We start from the raw sequence: 6,535 nt of genomic DNA, 5'->3' as shown, positions 1-6,535 counted from the left end.
CCCCCTCCCCCCGCTCCTCTCCCCCTCCCCCCACTCCTCTCCCCCTCCCTCTCCAATCCGAACAGCAGTCATGGTTCCCTGCCCTGTGGAAAGTCCAAGGTCCTCCCCCCTCCATCCATGTCTAGGAAGGTGAACATTCAAACTGGCTAGGCTCCCACCAAGCTGGAACATGAAGTAGGATCAAAAACCCTTGCCATTGACCTTGGCTTCTCATCAGTCCTCATTGTTTGCCATGATCAGAGAGTCCGGTTTTATCCCATGCTTTTTCAGTCCCAGTCCAGCTGGCCTTGGTGAGCTCCCAATAGATCAGCCCCCACTGTCTCAGTGGGTGGGTGGAAAATTGATATTTTATCTTGTATGTAGACTCTAGATTTATATACACACATACACCAACATACAGATATGTTCTGAAATTAATTGAGGCACTGTGAGGAAAGAGGAAAATTATAAGGGAAATGGGGAACATAAAAGGGTACTGTTTTTGTAATTTTCTTATATTGTGTACTTGATATAAATATGCATCATGAAGATAAACTTGGGATGATTCATGAATGGGCAGTTATGGACAAAGACATAGGTGGGAATGAATAGGAAAGAGGTACAATAATGAACACAAATGCCCTTAGGCATAAACTCAAAGGAAAGAAGATGAGGACTCTGCAGCTGTCGTGATGGGTGCCCAACATGGTAGCCTCTGTACTGGGTACTTGCTTTATTGACATAAGCAAGAGAAACAGCATTGCTGAACACATAGCCCCAAATCTTCAAACAAGTGACAGCTGGTTTATTTGCTGTCACTTTGAGCCCAGTCCTAGCTACTTTCAGTTACAACACAGGGCCTACTTCAAGGTCTTTAAGACATAACATGAGAGGATACACTCCGTGTCTCACTTAGAAGTATTCCGCACTTCCCTGCACTGTTCAGGCTATGCAGAACCATCTGACCGCCTCCTTCCACTTTCCTGCTGAGTTCCCTTTTCACTTGGGACAGCTTCTCTGCATTCTCACCAGGCCTTAGCTTCTTCCCTTCTTGTCATGACCATCTCTTCTTACTTAATAGACCCCATCTCAAGCAGGACAGTCACTCTACATATCCAACTCAGGAACATGGGGTTTGTTCTTTTAAATGCTGTGATTGTCAACATTACAAGTTTCCCAATAACTGTCTTTTCTCTCCTAAAGTATTTTTCAACAGGTCTTTTTTTTTTTTTTATCTCATTTTGGCTTGTGTTTTCATAGGTGTCAGTCCTTGGTAGTTCACTCCATTTCTTTTCCAGGCCTATGATGAGGCATTTTGTCACAGGGGAAGTTATAGTGGAACCAAGCTGCTCACTTTATGTGGGGGAAGAAGAGGGGGAGAGGAATGAAGGGGAGGAGGGAGAGAGAAACGTCTTCAAAGGTGCAGACACAGTACACAGTGGCCTACTTCCACCAGTGAGGTCCTGTGGGAGGACCTTGGCAGGCATGTGCATAGAATACATAAAATGATTTCCTCCTTCTGAGCTCGTAGCTTTCCTGCTGTTGGTTAGATGGCTGCTTTCTACCCATTTTCTACCCTCTCCCCTCCCATCTGTCTCCATTCTCCCCCTCCCTCTTCCTTTTCCTCTCCTCTTCCCTTTTCCCTCCCTCCTCTTCTGTTTCTTATGAGTGTTCATATCTTTCCCATTGCTTCTATTTTTCTCCTCTCTTTGGAAACCATTTCTCTTCCTTAACTGAATAAAACTATAATCTGTTCCGCATATTTAGCTTATTCATTAAGTAAATTCTCATACTTAAGAATCAAGTTAATATTGCTTTGGTTATTCATTTTCTCCAAAACAGAATTTGAAGATGTTTCCTATTACATGGAGGGAGGAAGAACGTCAAAGCTTATTTTCTATAGTGACAAGGACCCGTAATAACTGAAGGAAAAACCCTACTGTGCTCTGAGAACTGAAATCTGTTTCTGAAAGGGCATAGGAAAGGAAAGTCTGCTGTCAAAGAGGACAAAGTGGGTAGGAACTCAAGGACCCAAGGTAAAAGAGGAGGAAATACCACAATAGCAAGAAAAATATCTAGAAAAATCACCAAGTATCCAGAAGTCTCTTTCTGGCCATGGCATTTTCCACCTAGACCTAAACTCAGCTGTAACTACAATACAGTCCACACAGATCCTGAAGGGCACACTGTGCCGCTTTACAGCATCTTATTTTAGTCAGTTGAGAATGACATAAAAACTGATATTTGTGCCAGCCTGCCTGTGATTCTTTTCATGTATAAAGCTTCTTCTTTTGGGGGAACATTCTTATATTTTGTCAGCTTCCCTTTTCATAGCTACTGTGTGACACCCGAAGCCCAAAGCAAAAGGTAGCAGAAAAATAAAAATCTGAACTCATGTGAACTCATGATCAGAAAGCTTTGGATTCACTTTATCCCCAAAGGAAGACTTAGTCTGTCTTCTGTTGTATGTACACCTGCTTTTTCATCCCCAACAAGCACAGCAGAACAAGCCCCACCTTATGTGGTGGAAGTAATGCACAGCAGAAGCCTCCTTTGTACTGCTGGATATTAATGCTAATGTTCAAGAGTTAAATATAGCACAAAGCAAGTGTGTCGGAAGGGAAACAAGTGCCGAAGAAACTAGCTCTACCCTGCGAGGGGTTGGGTAGGGAAGACAAGATGTGATCATTACATACTAGAATAAACTGCCAAAGTGGTAGGCTGCTAAGACGAGATATGGTAGATATATGGAACTCAGTCACATTAACCTAGTGTATTTGATATCAAAGGAAACACAAGAACATCGCGTGGTAGGATGTGGATGAAGTGTCTAGAATAATGACACAAACCACGTGCTGATTAATAAGTTGGGTCATTTGGAAAGTCATCCCCACCCCTTAAGTTTCTAGTAGATGCAGTAAGACAAATTATGTATGCATTCTATTATTTTGCCTAGCTCTCATTGCCTAATTGTGAGACACCACTTTGAAGAATTCTAGAAGATATGCTTTATGGGTATGCTAGCTATTTTTACAATTGCAATGACAAAACACCTGGCAAATGCATTCAGGAAGGAAGCTTTCTCAACAGATAATGAGAACTCTTTTCAGGGTTTGCAACAGTGAATGTTAACTAAAACCAAAAGGTTGCATACTGTCTCTCACTTACTACCTGGTAACCACACCCAAGTCATTTTGTTCCTTAATCTCTCAAAACTCAGTGCTCTTGTATAAAAAGAAATCAGAGTTGCTACTCTACCTCTTTGATATGGGCATAAGCTTTTGGCAAATGGTCTGACTGATATATCCCATCTTGGTGGAGAAGGAATAGTGGGTTGTGTGTGAGGTAGCTGATCATACTGTGCTTACAGTATAGAAACAGGGAGGCATAAATACTGGTACTCATGTGTACTCACCTTTTAACTGAGTTTGAATCCACAGCCATGAAAAGGAATCACTCACTTTAGGTTAATTTAGTATTCTATTCTAATTCACAAAGATATTAATAGCCTGTACAATGTGCTCACCTATGCCATGGAGAACCCTCACTGCATCTCCATAAACCAGAGCAGTTGACTGAGTCTGTGCCAGAGCACAGCTTGATCTCAGTAATCTCCACCTCTTCAGCTAATAGACCTGTCCGTAGCGCTTAGGACAATCAGTGGCCTTCAGTAAATGCTCAAAAAATCTTTGGTACATGAGCAAGATTGTGTCAAAGTAAATGTATTTTTTAACAAGTCTTAAAATGTCACAACAGACAATAAGAATGCTTCTAGGGCTTGTCATACTGAACGTTAACTGAAACCAAAAGGCTACATACAACATATAGTTCGTCACTTACTTCTTGGTAATCATACCCAAGTCAGCTAATCTCTTAATATCTTAGAGTTCAGTGCTCTTGTAAAAAAAGAAATCACATTTATCATTCTACCTCTTTCTTACAGGTATCTTGAAATCTAAAAGTTAGTGCTTGGATTGACATTGTAGTACTTAACTGTAATCCAAACTTTTCAGATACTGAGAGATGAATAAATTCAAAATTAACTTGGTTTAAAAGGAAAAGAAGAAAAGACAAGTATGCAGTGCATCGTTGGCACAGTAATGGGAAAGCAGTAAGTAGCCAACAAATACTACATGCATTGAAATTGGGTTTGAGTTTTGAGTTCACAGAACAAAAGGTACGAGCTTTCCTCTAAATTCAGGGCAGGTGCAAGGATATTTTTCTGACATGTAGCCTTCCAGTTATTATGCAAAAGAAATGAAGCACTTTGATAAGTTCTCTATCGAATAGATTGTGTTAGGTAACGAGGAGAACCAAGGAGGGTATAATCATTTCAAAGGAAACCAACAATTCGGGTTTACTATTGTTTAAATAAATAAAATTCAATGAAGAAAATACGCAGCATCCAAGTTGAGGCTGTGATTTGCCATGGGCTTTGGCTCAAGGCATCAAGACAAGGTATCTAAGAAAATAAGCATGAATGTGTCCCCTTCTCTGAGGATAGATTGCTCATGTGTCTGGAAAGATGAAGGCCTATCTCCCAGAAATAAAAACTGTCAAAGCTCATGGTGGATCCCAGAAATATAGTATTGGTGACTAGGTGTACGCACAGAATATGCTGTTTGGGGCTTGAGGATGTCTTCTCAATCTCAGGACACAAAAATTACTTAAGGTAATAACATGCAAGATATTATGATGAACAAATGAATTTGAAATGTAGGTATGGCACAATTCCTAGAAAAAAGACCAGTCAGGGCCCTAAAAAAGCAGAAGTTATGCCTGCTTTAAATCAAATCCACTTTCTGGTAGAACTGAAATAGGACAGAATAGAGCACTAGGAAATGAACGTTTCAATTCAGCAAGTCTGTCTGTAGGGCCACAGAATCTATTCTGCTCATAGGCTAACAAAATCCTTGACTAATTCCAAGTCACATGATGTGAGATTGACAGTGCCCCTTTGGCTGCTGCTTTAATGTTACTGGCTCAGAAAGTTAAACTAACTGTAGAGACAGAAGACAATGAAACTTATCAGGGCTGACAAGTACACTGTGTAGAAGAAGTAAGAGAAAAGAAGAAGAAAAAAGAGGATGAGGAGGAACAACAACAGCAACAATGAATCACAGAAAAGAAAACTAAACTTAAATGAAGAATGAATGACTGAATAAATAAATGATATTCCTCTGACTCAGGAAAGGTTATCCAAGGCAAAAGCAGTTGACTCAGTGATGTTAATAAAGAGTAAACTTGGGAAACACACAGAAAAGCAAGTCCCCTCCTTGGTTTCTGGGTATTGATCTAAGAGCCTAGACAGTGTTCACATTAGAGCTTGGTTTCAGAAACTGCCTCGGTAAGGCCCTAAAGCAGTGGTTCTCAATCTATTACTGTGGCCCTTTAATGTAGTTCCTCATGTGGTGGCTACCCCAACAATAAAAATTCTTTCATTTTTACTTCATAACTGTAATCTGCTACTGTTATGAATCAAAATGTTAAGTATCTGATATGCATGATATCTGATTTTGACCCCCACAGGGGTCACAATTCACAAGTTGAGAACTGCTATCTTAGAGGGTTGTTAAAAATGAAATTGATTGAAGAATGAAAAGGAGATACCTGATGCAGACTTCTGGAGGGTAGAACACAGGAGCAAATGTGAAGAGGATGAGATATACCACTGCTCTGTAAACACGGGCCAACACACAGTGCATCCAGGCTAATGATCTGCTCTTGTGCAGGAGAGATTCTGATCTTTCCATGGGAGCATAGGATAGCCTTGATGTGTCCCAGTAGAAATACGATAAGGGGAAAGATTATGAGTCTAGAGTATAGGTTTTGTGATCAAAACTTGACAAAATGTTCTGAAACGATAAACGGCTGTGAGCATTCAGGTTTTGTATTTTCGATTATTGGCACTGTTTTCGCACTAACTTTATACAACTGTGTTGTTGCTTGGTTTCAGTTCTTTAATTGAGTTTTGCTTTCCCCCATGTTGAAATTCTGCAGATATAGACGTTAATTAAAATTGCTTACAGTCTTAGGTACTCTTCTCATCACATGGTCTTGCCTTCCTGCATGGCTGCAGGCATTCTCAGATGCCAGACAACTGCTCTGATGTGTAAGATGTCAAAAACACCGCTCACTTATGTCACTTCCATGTGGTGCCACTTGCGGGGAATTATCATTTTTGATCTCAGCTTTGCCAACTGTTTGAGATCCGGGAACCCAAGAATTTGTGACCAGACTGTGGGCCTGTGTTTGAATGACAGGTAGGAAAAGCTTAGAAAATACATAGAGTAGTTCTAATAATGTCAGGAAAATCTTAGCAAAAATAAGATAAAAATTTTAATGCAAATATCCATAATCTGTCTTGAATTTGTTAAATTTCACTAAAATAAAGATACATAATCAGTTTTAATTTAGTAAGTCTGACTACAATAAAGAACAAACTAGTAAGATGCCACATTTAAAACCTGGGCTAGGGAAGAAATATAATTGGCTAACAATACCTTTAAAATGTTCATTGTTTTAAGCTAAATAAGAAGGAGAACCCAAGAAAATC

This window comes from Alexandromys fortis, unplaced genomic scaffold, assembly GCF_014885135.2.
Source record: "Alexandromys fortis isolate MF-2015 unplaced genomic scaffold, M_Fortis_MF-2015_v1.1 scaffold_47, whole genome shotgun sequence".
NCBI lineage: Eukaryota > Metazoa > Chordata > Mammalia > Rodentia > Cricetidae > Alexandromys > Alexandromys fortis.
The sequence above is the reverse complement of the archived record's forward strand: the minus strand, read 5'-3'. Positions refer to the sequence as shown.